This window comes from Calliopsis andreniformis, unplaced genomic scaffold, assembly GCF_051401765.1.
Source record: "Calliopsis andreniformis isolate RMS-2024a unplaced genomic scaffold, iyCalAndr_principal scaffold0015, whole genome shotgun sequence".
Classification (NCBI taxonomy): Eukaryota; Metazoa; Arthropoda; class Insecta; order Hymenoptera; family Andrenidae; genus Calliopsis; species Calliopsis andreniformis.
The window spans coordinates 13,204,582-13,223,991 of record NW_027480428.1 but is presented as its reverse complement, the minus strand read 5'-3'; positions in this window follow the sequence as shown (position 1 = coordinate 13,223,991).

Below are 19,410 nucleotides of genomic sequence, written 5' to 3'. Positions count from 1 at the left end.
TGTTGTATTTTTATTGTATTTTATACTTCAGGCGTTGACGTCTGAGGCCGTAGCTATACGATGTGGTGGAAGAACGCCATACAGTGGAGCCTAGGTTGCCCGGAACGTAGAAATGACCATAACTTTCACACTGGTTGCAATTATTCGTTTTATACGATGGAATAGCTGTTGTATTTATATCGTATTTTATGCTTCTGGCGTTGACTTCTTAGGCTCTAACTATTCCGTCTGGTGGAACAACGCCCTAGGGTGAAGTCTAGGTTGGCCGGAAAGTAGAAATGACCATAACTTTCACACTGGTAGCAATTATTCGTTTTATACGATGGAAAAACTGTTCTATTTATTTTATATTTTATGCTTCGGGCGTTGACTTCTAAGGCCCTAACCATTCCATCTGGTGGAGCAACGCCCTAGAGTGAAGCCTAGGTTGCCCGGTACGTAGAAATGACCATAAGTTTCATACTGGTTGCAATTATTCGTTTTATACGATCGAAAAACTGTTATATTTATATTGTATTTAAGCTTCTGGCGTTGACTTCTGAGGCCGTTGCTATTCGATGTGGTGGAAGAACGCCATAGAGTGAATCCTAGGTAGCCCGGATCGTAGAAATGTCCATATCTTTCACACTGTTTGCAAGTTTTCGTTTTATACGATGGAAAAACTGTTTTATTTATTTTGTATTTTATGCTTCGGGCGTTGACTTCTAAGGCCCTAACTATTCGATCTGGTGGAGCAATGCCCTAGAGTGCAGCCTAGATTGCCCGGAACGTAGAAATGACCATAACTTTCACACTGGTTGCTATCATTCGTTTTATATGATGGAAAAACTGTTGTATTTATATTGTATTTTATGCTTCTGGCGTTCACTTCTTAGGCCCTAACTATTCGATCTGGTGGAACAACGGCCTAGGGTGAAGCCCAGGTTGCCCGGAACGTAGAAATGACCATAACTTTTACACTGGTAGCAATTATTCGTTTTATACAATGGAAAAACTGTACTATTTATTTTGTATTTAATGCTTCGGGCGTTGACTTCTAAGGCCCTAACTGTTTGATCTGGTGGAGCAACGCCCTAGAGTGAAGCCTAGGTTGCCTGGAACGTAGAAATGACCATCCCTTTCACACGGGTTGCAATTATTCCTGTTACAGGATGGAAAGACTGTTGTATTTTTATTGTATTTTATACTTCAGGCGTTGACTTCTGAGGCCGTAGCTATCCGATGTGGTGGAAGAACGCCATACAGTGAAGCCTAGGTTGCCGGGAACGTAGAAATGACCATAACTTTCACACTGGTTGCAATTATTTGTTTTATACGATGGAAAAGCTGTTGTATTTATATCGTATTTTATGCTTCTGGCGTTGACTTCTTAGGCCCTAACTATTCCATCTGGTGGAACAACGCCCTGGAGTAAAGCCCTGGTTGCGCGGAACGTAGAAATGACCACTACTTTCACAGTGTTTGCAATTACTCATTTAATACTATGGAAATGCTGTTGCATTTATATCGTATTTTATGCTTCGGGCGTTGACTTCTTAGGCCCTAACATTTCGATCTGGTGGAGCAACGCTCGACAGTGAAGGCTAGGTTGCCCGGAACGTAGATATGACCATAACCTTCACACGGTTTGCAATTATTCGTTTTATACGGTGTAAAGTCTGTTGTATTTATTTTGTATTTTATGCTTCTGGCGTTGACTTCTTAGGCCGTAACTATTCGATCTGGTGGAGCAACGCCCTGGAGTGAAACCTGGGTTGCCTGGAACGTAGAAATGACCACTACTATCATACTGGTTGCAAATTATTCCTGCTATACGATGGAAAAACTGCTGTATTTTTATTGCATTTTATGCTTCTGGCGTTCACTTCTTAGGCCCTAACTATTCGATCTGGTGGAACAACGGCCTAGGGTGAAGCCTAGGTTGCCCGGAACGTAGAAATGACCATAACTTTCACACTGGTTGCAATTATTTGTTTTATACGATGGAAAAGCTGTTGTATTTATATTGTATTCTATGCTTCTGGCGTTGACTTCTCAGGCCCTAATTATTCGATCTGGTGGAGCAATGCCTCAGAGTTAAGTCTAGGATACCCGAAACGCGGAAATGATCATTACTTTCACGCGTGTTGCAATTATTCCTGTTATGCGATGAAAAGACTGTTGTATTTTTATTGTATTTTATGCTTCAGGCGTGGACTTCTGAGGCCGTAGCTATTCGATGTGGTGGAAGAACGCCATGCAGTGAAGCCTAGGTTGCCCGGAACGTAGAAATGACCATCACTTTCACACGGGTTGCAATTATTCCTGTTATAGGATGGAAAGACTGTTGTATTTTTATTGTATTTTATTCTTCTGGTGTTGACTTCTAAGGCCCTAAGTATTCAATCTGTTGGTGCAAAGCCCTAGGGTGAAGCCTAGGTTGCTCGGAAAGTAGAAATGACCATAAGTTTCATACTGGTTGCAATTATTCGTTTTATACGATGGAAAAACTATTGTATTTATATTGTATTCTATGCTTCTGGCGTTCACTTCTCAGACCCTAATTATTCGATCTGGTGGAGCAATGCCTCAGAGTTAAGTCTAGGATACCCGAAACGCGGAAATGATCATTACTTTCACGCGTGTTGCAATTATTCCTGTTATGCGATGAAAAGACTGTTGTATTTTTATTGTATTTTATGCTTCAGGCGTGGACTTCTGAGGCCGTAGCTATTCGATGTGGTGGAAGAACGCCATGCAGTGAAGCCTAGGTTGCCCGGAACGTAGAAATGACCACTACTTTCACACTGTTTGCAATTATTCGTTTAATACGATGGAAATGCTGTTGTATTTATATCGTATTTTATGCTTCAGGCGTTGACTTCTTAGGCCCTAACATTTCGATCTGGTGGAGCAACGCCGTAGAGTGAAGCCTAGGTTGCCCGGAACGTAGAAATGACCATTACTTTCACACTGGTTGCTATTATTCGTTTTATACGATGGAAAAACTGTTATATTGATATTGTATTTTATGCTTCTGGCGTTGACTTCTTAGGCTCTAACTATTCGATCTTGCGGAACAACGCCCTAGAGTGAAGCCTAGGTTGCCTCGAACGTAGAAATGACCATCACTTTCACACGGGTTGCAATTATTCGTGTTATAGAATGTTAAGACTGTTGTATTTTTATTGTATCTTATGCGTCTGGCGTTGACTTCTAATGCGCGAGCTATTCGATCTGGAGGAGCAACGCCCTAGTGTGAAGCATAGGTTGCCCGGAACGTAGAAATGACCATTACTTTCACACTATTCGCAAATATACATTATATACGATGGAAAAGCTGTTGTATTTATATTGTATTTTATGCTTCTGGCGTTGACCTCTTAGGCCCTAACTATTTTATCTTGTGGAGCAACACCCTAGAGTGAAGCCTAGGTTGCCCGGAACGTAGAAATGACCATTACCTTCACAGTTGATGCAATTATTCCTGTTATAGGATGAAAAAACTGTTGTATTTTTATTGCATTTCATGCTTCAGGCGTTGACTTCTAAGGCCGGAGCTATTCCATGTGGTGGAGCTGCGCCCTAGAGTGAAGCCTAGGTTGCCCGGAACGTAGAAATGACCATTGCTTTCACACTGTTTGCAAATACACATTATATACGAGGTAAAAGCTGTTGTATCTATATTGTATTTTATGCTTCTGGCGTTTACTCCTAAGGCCCTAACTATTCGATCTGGTGGAACAACGCCGTTGTTTCAAGCATAGGTTGCCCGGAACGTAGAACACACCATTACCTTCACACTGTTTGCAATTATTCCTGTTATACGATGGAAAAACTGTTGCATCTTTATTGTATTTTATGCTTCTGGCGTTAACTTCTAAGGACCTAACTATTCGATCTGGTGGAGCAACGCCCTAGAGTGTAGCCTAGGTTGCCCGGAACGTAGAAATGACCATAACTTCCACACGGGTTGCAATTATTCGTTTTATACGATGGAAACCCTGTTGTATTTATATCATATTTTATGCTTCTGGCGTTGACTTCTAAGGACCTAGCTATTCGATCTGGTGGAGCAACGCACTAGTGTGAAGCCTAGGTTGCGCGGAATGTAGAAATGACCATAACGTTCACACTGGTAGCAATTATTCGGTTTAAACGATGGAAAAACAGTTTTATTTATTTTGTATTTTATGCTTCTGGCGTTGACTTCTAAGGCCCTAACTATTCGATCTGGTGGAGGACCGCCGTAGAGTGAAGCCTAGGTTGCCCGGAACGGAGAAATGACCATAACTTTCACACCGGTAGCAATTATTCGTTTTATACGATGGAAAAACTGTTCTATTTATTTTGTATTTTATGCTTCGGGCGTTGACTTCTAAGGCCCTAGCTATTCCAACTGGTCGAGCAACGCCCTAGAGTGAAGCCTAGGTTGCCCGGAACGTAGAAATGACCATAACTTCCACACGGGTTGCAATTATTCGTTTTATACGATGGAAACCCTGTTGTATTTATATCATATTTTATGCTTCTGGCGTTGACTTCTAAGGACCTAACTATTCGATCTGGTGGAGCAACGCACTAGTGTGAAGCCTAGGTTGCGCGGAATGTAGAAATTACCATAACGTTCACACTGGTAGCAATTATTCGGTTTAAACGATGGAAAGACAGTTTTATTTATTTTGTATTTTATGCTTCTGGCGTTGACTTCTAAGGCCCTAACTATTCGATCTGGTGGAGCAACGCCCTAGGGTGAAGCCTAGGTTGCCCGGAACGGAGAAATGACCATAACTTTCACACCGGTAGCAATTATTCGTTTTATACGATGGAAAAACTGTTCTATTTATTTTGTATTTTATGCTTCGGGCGTTGACTTCTAAGGCCCTAACTATTCAATCTGTTGGTGCGACGCCCAAGGGTGAAGCCTATGTTGCCCGGAAAGTAGAAATGACGTTGACATTCATACTGGTTGCAATTATTCGTTTTATACGATGGAAAAACTGTTTTAGTTATTTTGTATTTTGTGCTTCGGGCGTTGACTTCTAAGGCCCTAGCTATTCGATTTGGTGGCGCAACGCCCTAGAGTGAAGCCTAGGTTGCCCGGAACGTAGAAATGACCATAACTTTCACACTGGTTGCTATCATTCGTTTTATACGATGGAAAAACTGTTATATTTATATGGTATTTTATGCTTCTGGCGTTGACTTCTTAGGCCCTAACTGTTCGATCTGGTGGAACGACGTCCTACGGTGAAGCCTAGGATGCCCGGAAAGTAGAAATGACCATAACTTTCACACTGGTTGCAATTATTCGTTTTATACGATGGAAAAGCTGTTGCACCTTTATTGTATTTTATTCTTCTGGCGTTGACTTCTTAGGCCCTAATTATTCGATCTGGTGGAACAACGCCCTAGAGTGAAGACTAGGTTGCCCGGAACATGGAAATGACCATTACTTTCACACTGTTTGCAGTTGTTCCTGTTATACGATGGAAAAACTTTTGCATCTTTACTGTATTTTATGCTTCTGGCGTTGACTTCAAAGGCCCTAGCTATTCGATTTGTTGGAGCAACGCCCGAGAGTGGGGCCTAGCTTGCCCGGGACATAGAAATGACCATTACTTTCACACTGTTTGCAAATATACATTATATACGATGGAAAATCTGTTGTATTTATGTTGTATTTTATGCTTCTGGCGTTGACTTCTAAGGCCCTAACTATTAAATCTGTTGGTGCAACGCCCAAGGGTGAAGCCTATGTTGCCCGGAAAGAGCGAAATGACGTTAACTTACATACTGGTTGCAATTATTCGTTTTATACGATGGAAAAACTGTTTTAGTAATTTTGTATTTTGTGCTTCGGGCGTTGACTTCTAAGGCCCTAGCTATTCGATCTGGTGGCGCAACGCCCTAGAGTGAAGCCTAGGTTGCCCGGAACGTAGAAATGACCATAACTTTCACACTGGTTGCTATCATTCGTTTTATACGATGGAAAAACTGTTGTATTTATATAGTGTTCTATGATTCTGGCGTGGACTTCTTAGTCCCTAACTATTCCATCTGGTGGAACAACGCCCTAGGGTGAAGCCTAGGTAACCTGGATCGTAGAAATGACCATCACTTTCACACGGGTTGCAATTATTCCTGTTATAGGATATAAAGACTGTTGTATTTTTATTGTATTTTATACTTCAGGCGTTGACTTCTAAGGCCCTAGCTATTCGATCTGGTCGACCAATGCCCTAGAGTGAAGCCTAGGTTGCGCGGAATGTAGAAATGACCATAACGTTCACACTGGTAGCAATTATTCGTTTTATACGATGGAAAAACAGTTTTATTTATTTTGTATTTTATGCTTCTGGCGTTGACTTCTAAGGCCCTAACTATTCGATCTGGTGGAGCAGCGCCCTAGAGTGAAGCCTAGGTTGCCCGGAACGGAGAAATGACCATAACTTTCACACCGGTAGCAATCATTCGTTTTATACGATGGAAAAACTGTTCTATTTATTTTGTATTTTATGCTTCGGGCGTTGATTTCTAAGGCCCTAACTATTCAATCTGTTGGTGCAACGACCAAGGGTGAAGCCTATGTTGCCCGGAAAGTAGAAATGACGTTAACTTTCATACTGGTTGCAATTATTCGTTTTATACGATGGAAAAACTGTTTGATTTATTTTGTATTTTATGCTTCGGGCGTTGACTTCTAAGGCCCTAACTATTCGATCTGGTGTCGCAACGCCCTAGAGTGACGCCTAGCTTGCCCGGAACGTAGAAATGACCATTACTTTCACAATGTTTGCAATTATTCATTTTATACGACGGAAAAGCTTTTGTACTTATATTGTATTTTATTCTTCTGGCGTTGACTTCTAAGGCCCTAACTATTCCATCTGGTGGAACAACGCCCATGGGTGAAGGCTAGCTTGCGCGGAACGTAGCAAAGACCATAGCTTTCACACTGGTAGCAATTATTCGTTTTATACGATGGAAAAACTGTTCTATTTATTTTGTATTTTATGCTTCGGGCGTTGACTTCTAAGGCCCTAACTATTAAATCTGTTGGTGCAACGCCCAAGGGTGAAGCCTATGTTGCCCGGAAAGAGCGAAATGACGTTAACTTTCATACTGGTTGCAATTATTCGTTTTATACGATGGAAAAACTGTTTTAGTAATTTTGTATTTTGTGCTTCGGGCGTTGACTTCTAAGGCCCTAGCTATTCGATCTGGTGGCGCAACGCCCTAGAGTGAAGCCTAGGTTGCTCGGAACGTAGAAATGACCATAACTTTCACACTGGTTGCTATCATTCGTTTTATACGATGGAAAAACTGTTGTATTTATATAGTGTTCTATGATTCTGGCGTGGACTTCTTAGTCCCTAACTATTCCATCTGGTGGAACAACGCCCTAGGGTGAAGCCTAGGTAACCTGGATCGTAGAAATGACCATCACTTTCACACGGGTTGCAATTATTCCTGTTATAGGATATAAAGACTGTTGTATTTTTATTGTATTTTATACTTCAGGCGTTGACTTCTAAGGCCCTAGCTATTCGATCTGGTCGACCAATGCCCTAGAGTGAAGCCTAGGTTGCCCGGAACGTAGAAATGACCATAACTTCCACACTGGTTGCAATTATTCGTTTTATACGATGGAAAAGCTGTTGTATTTATATCGTATTTTATGCTTCTGGCGTTGACTTCTAAGGACCTAACTATTCGATCTGGTGGAGCAACGCACTAGAGTGAAGCCTAGGTTGCGCGGAATGTAGAAATGACCATAACGTTCACACTGGTAGCAATTATTCGTTTTATACGATGGAAAAACAGTTTTATTTATTTTGTATTTTATGCTTCTGGCGTTGACTTCTAAGGCCCTAACTATTCGATCTGGTGGAGCAGCGCCCTAGAGTGAAGCCTAGGTTGCCCGGAACGGAGAAATGACCATAACTTTCACACCGGTAGCAATCATTCGTTTTATACGATGGAAAAACTGTTCTATTTATTTTGTATTTTATGCTTCGGTCGTTGATTTCTAAGGCCCTAACTATTCAATCTGTTGGTGCAACGACCAAGGGTGAAGCCTATGTTGCCCGGAAAGTAGAAATGACGTTAACTTTCATACTGGTTGCAATTATTCGTTTTATACGATGGAAAAACTGTTTGATTTATTTTGTATTTTATGCTTCGGGCGTTGACTTCTAAGGCCCTAACTATTCGATCTGGTGTCGCAACGCCCTAGAGTGACGCCTAGGTTGCCCGGAACGTAGAAATGACCATTACTTTCACAATGTTTGCAATTATTCATTTTATACGACGGAAAAGCTTTTGTACTTATATTGTATTTTATTCTTCTGGCGTTGACTTCTAAGGCCCTAACTATTCCATCTGGTGGAACAACGCCCATGGGTGAAGGCTAGCTTGCGCGGAACGTAGCAAAGACCATAGCTTTCACACTGGTAGCAATTATTCGTTTTATACGATGGAAAAACTGTTCTATTTATTTTGTATTTTATGCTTCGGGCGTTGACTTCTAAGGCCCTAGCTATTCTATCTGGTCGAGCAACGCCCTAGAGTGAAGCCTATGTTGCCCGGAACGTAGAAATGACCATAACTTCCACACTGGTTGCAATTATTCGTTTTATACGATGGAAAAGCTGTTGTATTTATATCGTATTTTATGCTTCTGGCGTTGACTTCTAAGGACCTAACTATTTGATCTGGTGGAGAAACGCCCTAGAGTGAAGCCTAGGCTTCGCGGAACGTAGAAATGACCATAACGTTCACACTGGTAGCAATTATTCGTTTTATACGATGGAAAAACTGTTTTATTTATTTTGTATTTTGTGCTTCTGGCGTTGCCTTCTAAGGCCCTAACTATTCGATGTGGTGGAGCAACGCCCTAGAGTGAAGCCTAGGTTGCCCGGAAAGTAGAAATGACCATAACTTTCATCCTGGTTGCAATTATGCGTTTTATATAATGGAAAAACTGTTGTATTCATATAGTGTTCTATGATTCTGGCGTCGACTTCTTAGTCCCTAACTATTCCATCTGGTGGAACAACGCCCTAGGCTGAAGCCTAGGTAACCTGGAACGTAGAAATGACCATCACTTTCACACGGGTTGCAATTATTCCTGTTATAGGATGGAAAGACTGTTGTATTTTTATTGTATTTTATACTTCAGGCGTTGACTTCTAAGGCCCTAACTATTCGATCTGGTGGAGCAACGCCCTAGAGTGAAGCCTAGGTTGCCCGGAACGGAGAAATGACCATAACTTTCACACCGGTAGCAATTATTCGTTTTATACGATGGAAAAACTGTTCTATTTATCTTGTATTTTATGCTTCGGGCGTTGACTTCTAAGGCCCTAACTATTCAATCTGTTGGTGCGACTCCCAAGGGTGAAGCCTATGTTGCCCGGAAAGTAGAAATGACGTTGACTTTCATACTGGTTGCAATTATTCGTTTTATACGATGGAAAAACTGTTGTATTTATATAGTGTTCTATGATTCTGGCGTTGACTTCTTAGTCCCTAACTATTCCATCTGGTGGAACAACGCCCTAGGGTGAAGCCTAGGTAACCTGGAACGTAGAAATGACCATCACTTTCACACGGGTTGCAATTATTCCTGTTATAGGATATAAAGACTGTTGTATTTTTATTGTATTTTATACTTCAGGCGTTGACTTCTAAGGCCCTAGCTATTCGATCTGGCCGACCAATGCCCTAGAGTGAAGCCTAGGTTGCCCGGAACGTAGAAATGACCATAACTTCCACACTGGTTGCAATTATTCGTTTTATACGATGGAAAAGCTGTTGTATTTATATCGTATTTTATGCTTCTGGCGTTGACTTCTAAGGACCTAACTATTCGATCTGGTGGAGCAACGCACTAGAGTGAAGCCTAGGTTGCGCGGAATGTAGAAATGACCATAACGTTCACACTGGTAGCAATTATTCGTTTTATACGATGGAAAAACAGTTTTATTTATTTTGTATTTTATGCTTCTGGCGTTGACTTCTAAGGCCCTAACTATTCGATCTGGTGGAGCAGCGCCCTAGAGTGAAGCCTAGGTTGCCCGGAACCGATAAATGACCATAACTTTCACACCGGTAGCAATTATTCGTTTTATACGATGGAAAAACTGTTCTATTTATTTTGTATTTTATGCTTCGGGCGTTGGCTTCTAAGGCCCTAACTATTCAATCTGTTGGTGCAACGCCCAAGGGTGAAGCCTATGTTGCCCGGAAAGTAGAAATGACCATTACTTTCACAATGTTTGCAATTATTCATTTTATACGATGGAAAAGCTTTTGTACTTATATTGTATTTTATTCTTCTGGCGTTGACTTCTTAGGCCCTAATTATTCGATCTGTTGGAACAACGCCCTAGAGTGAAGACTAGGTTGCCCGGAACATGGAAATGACCATTACTTTCACACTGTTTGCAGTTATTCCTGTTATACGATGGAAAAACTTTTGCATCTTTATTGTATATTATGCTTCTGGCGTTGACTTCAAAGGCCCTAGCTATTCGATTTGTTGGAGCAACGCCCGAGAGTGGGGCCTAGCTTGCCCGGGACATAGAAATGACCATTACTTTCACACTGTTTGCAAATATACATTATATACGATGGAAAATCTGTTGTATTTATGGTGTATTTTATGCTTCTCGCGTTGACTTCTTAGGCCCTAACTATTTGATCTGGTGGAGCACCGCCCGAGAGTGAAGCCTAGGTTGCCCGGAACGTATAAAAGACCATTACCTTCACACTGGTTGCAATTATTCGTTTTATACGATGGAAAAACTGTTTTATTTATTTTGTATTTTATGCTTCTGGCGTTGACTTCTAAGGCTCTAACTATTCGATCTGGTGGAGCAACGCCCTAGAGTGAAGCCTAGGTTGCCCGGAAAGTAAAAATGACCATAACTTTCATCCTGGTTGCAATTATTCGTTTTATATGATGGAAAAACTGTTGTATTTATATAGTGTTTTATGCTTCTGGCGTTGACTTCTTAATCCCTAACTTTCCATCTGGTGGAACAACGACCTAGGGTGAAGCCTAGGTTGCCTGGAACGTAGAAATGACCATCACTTCCACACGGGTTGCAATTATTCCTGTTATAGGATGGAAAGACTGTTGTATTTTTATTGTATTTTATACTTCAGGCGTTGACTTCTAAGGCCCTAGCTATTCGATCTGGTCGAGCAACGCCCTAGAGTGAAGCCTAGGTTGCCCGGAACGTAGAAATGACCATAACTTTCATCCTGGTTGCAATTATTCGTTTTATATGATGGAAAAACTGTTGTATTTATATAGTGTTTTATGCTTCTGGCGTTGACTTCTAAGGACCTAACTATTAGATCTGGTGGAGCAACGCACTAGTGTGAAGCCTAGGTTGCGCGGAATGTAGAAATGACCATAACGTCCACACTGGTAGCAATTATTCGGTTTAAACGATGGAAAAACAGTTTCATTTATTTTGTATTTTATGCTTCTGGCGTTGACTTCTAAGGCCCTAACTATTCGATCTGGTGGAGCAACGCCCTAGAGTGAAGCATAGGTTGCCCGGAACGGAGAAATGACCATAACTTTCACACCGGTAGCAATTATTCGTTTTATACGATGGAAAAACTGTTCTATTTATTTTGTGTTTTATGCTTCGGGCGTTGACTCCTAAGGCCCTAACTATTCAATCTGTTGGTGCAACGCCCAAGGGTGAAGCCTATATTGCCCGGAAAGTAGAAATGACGTTGACTTTCATACTGGTTGCAATTATTCGTTTTATACGATGGAAAAACTGTTTTAGTTATTTTGTATTTTGTGCTTCGGGCGTTGACTTCTAAGACCCTAGCTATTCGATCTGGTGGCGCAACGCCCTAGAGTGAAGCCTAGGTTGCCCGGAACGTAGAAATCACCATAACTTTCACACTGGTTGCTATCATTCGTTTTATACGATGGAAAAACTGTTATATTTATATTGTATTTTATGCTTCTGGCGTTGACTTCTTAGGCCCTAACTGTTCGATCTGGTGGAACAACGTCCTAGGGTGAAGCCTAGGATGCCCGGAAAGTAGAAATGACCATAACTTTCACACTGTTTGCAGTTATTCCTGTTATACGATGGAAAAACTTTTGCATCTTTATTGTATTTTATGCTTCTGGCGTTGACTTCTAAGGCCCTAGCTATTCGATTTGGTGGAGCAACGCCCGAGAGTGGGGCCTAGGTTGCCCTGTACATAGAAATGACCATTACTTTCACACTGTTTGCAAATATACATTATATACGAAGGAAAATCTGTTGTATTTATGTTGTATTTTATGCTTCTGGCGTTGACTTCTTAGGCCCTAATTATTCGATCTGGTGGAACAACGCCCTAGAGTGAAGACTAGGTTGCCCGGAACATGGAAACGACCATTACTTTCACACTGTTTGCAGTTATTCCTGTTATACGATGGAAAAACTTTTGCATCTTTATTGTATTTTATGCTTCTGGCGTTGACTTCTAAGGCCCTAGCTATTCGATTTGGTGGAGCAACGCCCGAGAGTGGGGCCTAGGTTGCCCTGTACATAGAAATGACTATTACTTTCACACTGTTTGCAAATATACATTATATACGAAGGAAAATCTGTTGTATTTATGTTGTATTTTATGCTTCTGGCGTTGACTTCTTAGGCCCTAACTATTTGATCTGGTGGCGCAACGCCCCAGAGTGAAGCCTAGGTTGCCCGGAACGGAGAAATGACCATTACTTTCAAAATGTTTGCAATTATTCATTTTATACGATGGAAAAGCATTTGTACTTATATTGTATTTTATTCTTCTGGCGTTGACTTCTTAGGCCCTAACTATTCGATCTGGTGGAGCAACGACCTAGAGTGAAGCCTAGGTTACCCGGAACGTAGAAATGACCATTACATTCACACTGGTTGCAATTATTCGTCTTATACGATGGAAAAGCTGTTGTATTAGTATCGTATTTTATGCTTCCGGCGTTGACTTCTTAGGCCCTAACTATTCCATCTGGTGGAACAACGCCCTTGGGTGAAGCCTAGGTTGCGCGGAACGTAGCAATGACCATAACTTTCACACTGGTAGCAATTATTCGTTTTATACGATGGAAAAACTGTTCTATTTATTTTGTATTTTATGCTTCGGGCGTTGACTTCTAAGGACCTAGCTATTCTATCTGGTCGGGCGATGCCCTAGAGTGAAGCCTAGGTTGCCCGGAACGTAGAAATGACAATAACTTCCACACTGGTTGCAATTATTCGTTTTATACGATGGAAAGGCTGTTGTATTTATATCGTATTTTATGCTTCTGGCGTTGACTTCTAAGGCCCTAGCTATTCGATTTGGTGGAGCAACGCCCGTGAGTGGAGCCTAGGTTGCCCGGTACGTAGAAATGACCATTACTTTCACACTGTTTGCAAATATACATTATATACAATGGAAAAGCTGTTCTATTTATTTTGCATTTTATGCTTCGGGCGTTGACTTCTAACGCCCTAACTGATTGATCTGGTGGAGCAACACCCTAGAGTGAAGCCTAGATTGCCAGGAACGTTGAAATGACCATAACCTAGACAACTGGTTGCAATTATTCGTTTTATACGATGGAAAAGCTGTTCTATTTATTTTGCATTTTATGCTTCGGGCGTTGACTTCTAACGCCCTAACTGATTGATCTGGTGCAGCAACGCCCTAGAGTGAAGCCTAGATTGCCAGGAACGCTGAAATAACCATAACCTAGACAACTGGTTGCTATTATTCGTTTTATACGATGGAAAAACTGGTATATTTATATTGTATTTTATGCTTCTGGCGTTGACTTCTAAGGCCCTAACTATTCGATCTGGTGGAGCAAGGCCCTAGGGTGAAGCCTAGGTAGGCCGGAAGGTAGAAATGTCCATAACTTCCACACCGGTTGCAATTATTCGTTTTATACGATTGAAAAGCTGTTGTATTTATATTGTATTATATGCTTCTGGCGTTGACTTCTTAGGCCCTAACTATTCCCTCTGGTGGATCAACGCCCTAGAGTGAAACCTACGTTGCCCGGAACGTAGAAATGACCATTACCTTCAAACTGGTTGCAATTATTCGTTTTATATGATGGAAAAACTGTTGTATTTATATTGCATTTTATGCGTCGGGCTTTGACTTCTAAGGCCCTAGGTATTCCACCGGTTGGAGCAACGTCCTAGGGTGAAGCCTAGGTCGCCCTGAAAGTAGAAATGACCATAACTTTCATACTGGTTGCAATTATTCGTTTTATACGATGGAAAAACTGTCAAATTTATATTGTATTTTATGCTTCTGGCGTTGACTTCTTTGGCCCTAACTGTTCGATATGGTGGAACAACACCCTAGAGTGATGCCTAAGTTGCCTGGAACAAAGAAATGACCATCACTTTCAAACTGGTTGCAATTATTCCTGTTATATGATGGAAAAACTGTTGTATTTCTATTGCATTTTATGCTTCGGGCATTGACTTCTAAGGCCCTGACTATTCAATCTGTCGGAGCAACGCCCTAGGGTGAAGCCTAGGTTGCCCGGAAAGTGGAAATGACCATAAATTCATCCTGGTTGCAATTATTCGTTTTATATGATGGAAAAACTGTTGTATTTATATTGTATTTTTTGCTTCTGGCGTTCACTTCTTAGGCCCTAACTATTCGATCTGGTGGAACAACGCCCTAGAGTGAAGCCTAGGTTGCCCGGAACGTAGAAATGACCATAACTTTCACACTGGTAGCAATTATTCGTTTTATACAATGGAAAAACTGTTCCATTTATTTTGTATTTTATGCTTCGGGCGTTTACTTCTAAGGCCCTAACTGTTTGTTCCGGTGGAGCAACGACCTAGACTGAAGCCTAGGTTGCCCGGAACGCAGAAATGACCATAACTTTGACACTGGTTGCAATTATTCCTGTTCTACGATGGACAAACTGTTGTATTTATATCGTATTTTATGCTTCTGGCGTTGACTTCTAATGACCTAACTATTCGATCTGGTGGAACAACGCTCTAGAGTGAACTCTAGGTTGCTCGGAATGTAGGAATGACCATAAATTTCACACTGGTTGCAATTATCCATTTTATACGATGGAAAAACTGTTGCATCTTTATCGTATTTTATGCTTCTGGTGTGGACTTCTAAGGCCCTAACTATTCGATCTGGTGGAGCAACGCCCTAGAGTGAAGCCTAGGTTACCCGGAACGTAGAAATGACCATAACTTTTACACTGGCAGCTATTATTCGTTTTATACAATGGAAAAGCTGTTCTATTTATTTTGCATTTTATGCTTCGGGCGTTGACTTCTAACGCCCTAACTGATTGATCTGGTGGAGCAACACCCTAGAGTGAAGCCTAGATTGCCAGGAACGTTGAAATGACCATAACCTAGACAACTGGTTGCTATTATTCGTTTTATACGATGGAAAAACTGGTATATTTATATTGTATTTTATTCTTATGGCGTCGACTTCTTAGGCCCTAACTATTCGATCTGGTAGAACACCGCCCTAGGGTGAAGCCTAGGTTGCCCGGAACGTAGAAATGACCATAACTTTCACACTAGTAGCAATTATTCGTTTTATACAATGGAAAAACTGTTCCATTTATTTTGTATTTTATGCTTCGGGCGTTTACTTCTAAGGCCCTAACTGTTTGTTCCGGTGGAGCAACGACCTAGAGTGAAGCCTAGGTTGCCCGGAACGCAGAAATGACCATAACTTTCACACTGGTTGCAATTATTCCTGTTCTACGGTGGACAAACTGTTGTATTTATATCGTATTTTATGCTTCTGGCGTTGACTTCTAATGACCTAACTATTCGATCTGGTGGAGCAACGCTCTAGAGTGAAGTCTAGGTTGCTCGGAATGTAGGAATGACCATAAATTTCACACTGGTTGCAATTATCCATTTTATACGATGGAAAAACTGTTGCATCTTTATCGTATTTTATGCTTCTGGTGTGGACTTCTAAGGCCCTAACTATTCGATCTGGTGGAGCAACGCCCTAGAGTGAAGCCTATGTTGCCCGGAACGTAGAAATGACCATTACATTCACACTGGTTGGAATTATTCGTTTTATACGATGGAAAAGCTGTTTTATTTATTTTGTATTTTATGCTTCGGGCGTTGACTTCTAAGGCCCTAACTATTCGATCTGGTGGAGCAACGCCCTAGTGTGAAGCCTAGGTTGCCCGGAACGAAGAAATGACCATAACTTTCACACTGGTTGCTATTATTCGTTTTATACAATGGAAAAACTGTCATATTTATATTGTATTTTATGCTTCTGGCGTTGACTTCTTTGGTCCTAACTGTTCGATATGGTGGAACAACACCCTAGAGTGAAGACTAAGTTGCCCGGTACGAAGAAGTGACCATCACTTTTAAACTGGTTGCAATTATTCCTGTTATATGATGGAAAAACTGTTGTATTTCTATTGCATTTTATGCTTCGGGCATTGACCTCTAAGGTCCTATCTATTCAATCTGTTGGAGCAACGCCCTAGGGTGAAGCCTAGGTTGCCCGGAAAGTAGAAATGACCATAACTTTCACACTGGTTGCAATTATTCGTTTTATACGATGGAAAAGCTGTTGCATCTTTATTGTATTTTATTCTTCTGGCATTGACTTCTAAGGCCGTAGCTACTAGATCTGGTGGAGCAACGCCCTGGAGTGACACCCAGGTTGCCCGGAACGTAGAAATGACCATTACTTTCACAATGTTTGCAATTATTCATTTTATACGATGGAAAAACTATTGTACTTATATTGATTTTATTCTTCTGGCGTTGACTTCTTAGGCCCTAACTATTCCATCTGGTGGAACAACGCCCTAGAGTGAAGCCTAGGTTGCCCGGAACGTAGGAATGACCATAACTTCCACACTGGTTGCAATTATTCATTTTAAACGATGGAAAAACTGTTTTATTTATTTTGTATTTTATGCTTCTGGCGTTGACTTCTAAGGGTCTAACTATTCGATCTGGTGGAGCAACGCCCGAGAGTGAAGCCTAGGTTGCCCGGAACGTAGAAAAGACCATTACCTTCACACTGGTAGCAATTATTCGTTTTATACGATGGAAAAACTGTTCTATTTATTTTGTATTTTATGCTTCGGGCGTTGACTTCTAATGCCCTAACTATTCAATCTGTTGGTGCAACGCCCAAGGGTGAAGCCTATGTTGCCCGGAAAGTAGAAATGACCATTACTTTCACAATGTTTGCAATTATTCATTTTATACGATGGAAAAGCATTTGTACTTATATTGTATTTTATTCTTCTGGCGTTGACTTCTTAGGCCCTAACTATTCGATCTGGTGGAGCAACGACCTAGAGTGAAGCCTAGGTTACCCGGAACGTAGAAATGACCATTACATTCACACTGGTTGCAATTATTCGTCTTATACGATGGAAAAGCTGTTGTATTAGTATCGTATTTTATGCTTCCGGCGTTGACTTCTTAGGCCCTAACTATTCCATCTGGTGGAACAACGCCCTTGGGTGAAGCCTAGGTTGCGCGGAACGTAGCAATGACCATAACTTTCACACTGGTAGCAATTATTCGTTTTATACGATGGAAAAACTGTTCTATTTATTTTGTATTTTATGCTTCGGGCGTTGACTTCTAAGGACCTAGCTATTCTATCTGGTCGAGCGATGCCCTAGAGTGAAGCCTAGGTTGCCCGGAACGTAGAAATGACAATAACTTCCACACTGGTTGCAATTATTCGTTTTATACGATGGAAAGGCTGTTGTATTTATATCGTATTTTATGCTTCTGGCGTTGACTTCTAAGGCCCTAGCTATTCGATTTGGTGGAGCAACGCCCGTGAGTGGAGCCTAGGTTGCCCGGTACGTAGAAATGACCATTACTTTCACACTGTTTGCAAATATACATTATATACAATGGAAAAGCTGTTCTATTTATTTTGCATTTTATGCTTCGGGCGTTGACTTCTAACGCCCTAACTGATTGATCTGGTGGAGCAACACCCTAGAGTGAAGCCTAGATTGCCAGGAACGTTGAAATGACCATAACCTAGACAACTGGTTGCAATTATTCGTTTTATACGATGGAAAAGCTGTTCTATTTATTTTGCATTTTATGCTTCGGGCGTTGACTTCTAACGCCCTAACTGATTGATCTGGTGCAGCAACGCCCTAGAGTGAAGCCTAGATTGCCAGGAACGCTGAAATAACCATAACCTAGACAACTGGTTGCTATTATTCGTTTTATACGATGGAAAAACTGGTATATTTATATTGTATTTTATGCTTCTGGCGTTGACTTCTAAGGCCCTAACTATTCGATCTGGTGGAGCAAGGCCCTAGGGTGAAGCCTAGGTAGGCCGGAAGGTAGAAATGTCCATAACTTTCACACCGGTTGCAATTATTCGTTTTATACGATTGAAAAGCTGTTGTATTTATATTGTATTATATGCTTCTGGCGTTGACTTCTTAGGCCCTAACTATTCCCTCTGGTGGATCAAGGCCCTAGAGTGAAACCTACGTTGCCCGGAACGTAGAAATGACCATTACCTTCAAACTGGTTGCAATTATTCGTTTTATATGATGGAAAAACTGTTGTATTTATATTGCATTTTATGCGTCGGGCTTTGACTTCTAAGGCCCTAGGTATTCCACCGCTTGGAGCAACGTCCTAGGGTGAAGCCTAGGTCGCCCTGAAAGTAGAAATGACCATAACTTTCATACTGGTTGCAATTATTCGTTTTATACGATGGAAAAACTGTCAAATTTATATTGTATTTTATGCTTCTGGCGTTGACTTCTTTGGCCCTAACTGTTCGATATGGTGGAACAACACCCTAGAGTGATGCCTAAGTTGCCTGGAACAAAGAAATGACCATCACTTTCAAACTGGTTGCAATTATTCCTGTTATATGATGGAAAAACTGTTGTATTTCTATTGCATTTTATGCTTCGGGCATTGACTTCTAAGGCCCTGACTATTCAATCTGTCGGAGCAACGCCCTAGGGTGAAGCCTAGGTTGCCCGGAAAGTGGAAATGACCATAAATTCATCCTGGTTGCAATTATTCGTTTTATATGATGGAAAAACTGTTGTATTTATATTGTATTTTTTGCTTCTGGCGTTCACTTCTTAGGCCCTAACTATTCGATCTGGTGGAACAACGCCCTAGAGTGAAGCCTAGGTTGCCCGGAACGTAGAAATGACCATAACTTTCACACTGGTAGCAATTATTCGTTTTATACAATGGAAAAACTGTTCCATTTATTTTGTATTTTATGCTTCGGGCGTTTACTTCTAAGGCCCTAACTGTTTGTTCCGGTGGAGCAACGACCTAGACTGAAGCCTAGGTTGCCCGGAACGCAGAAATGACCATAACTTTCACACTGGTTGCAATTATTCCTGTT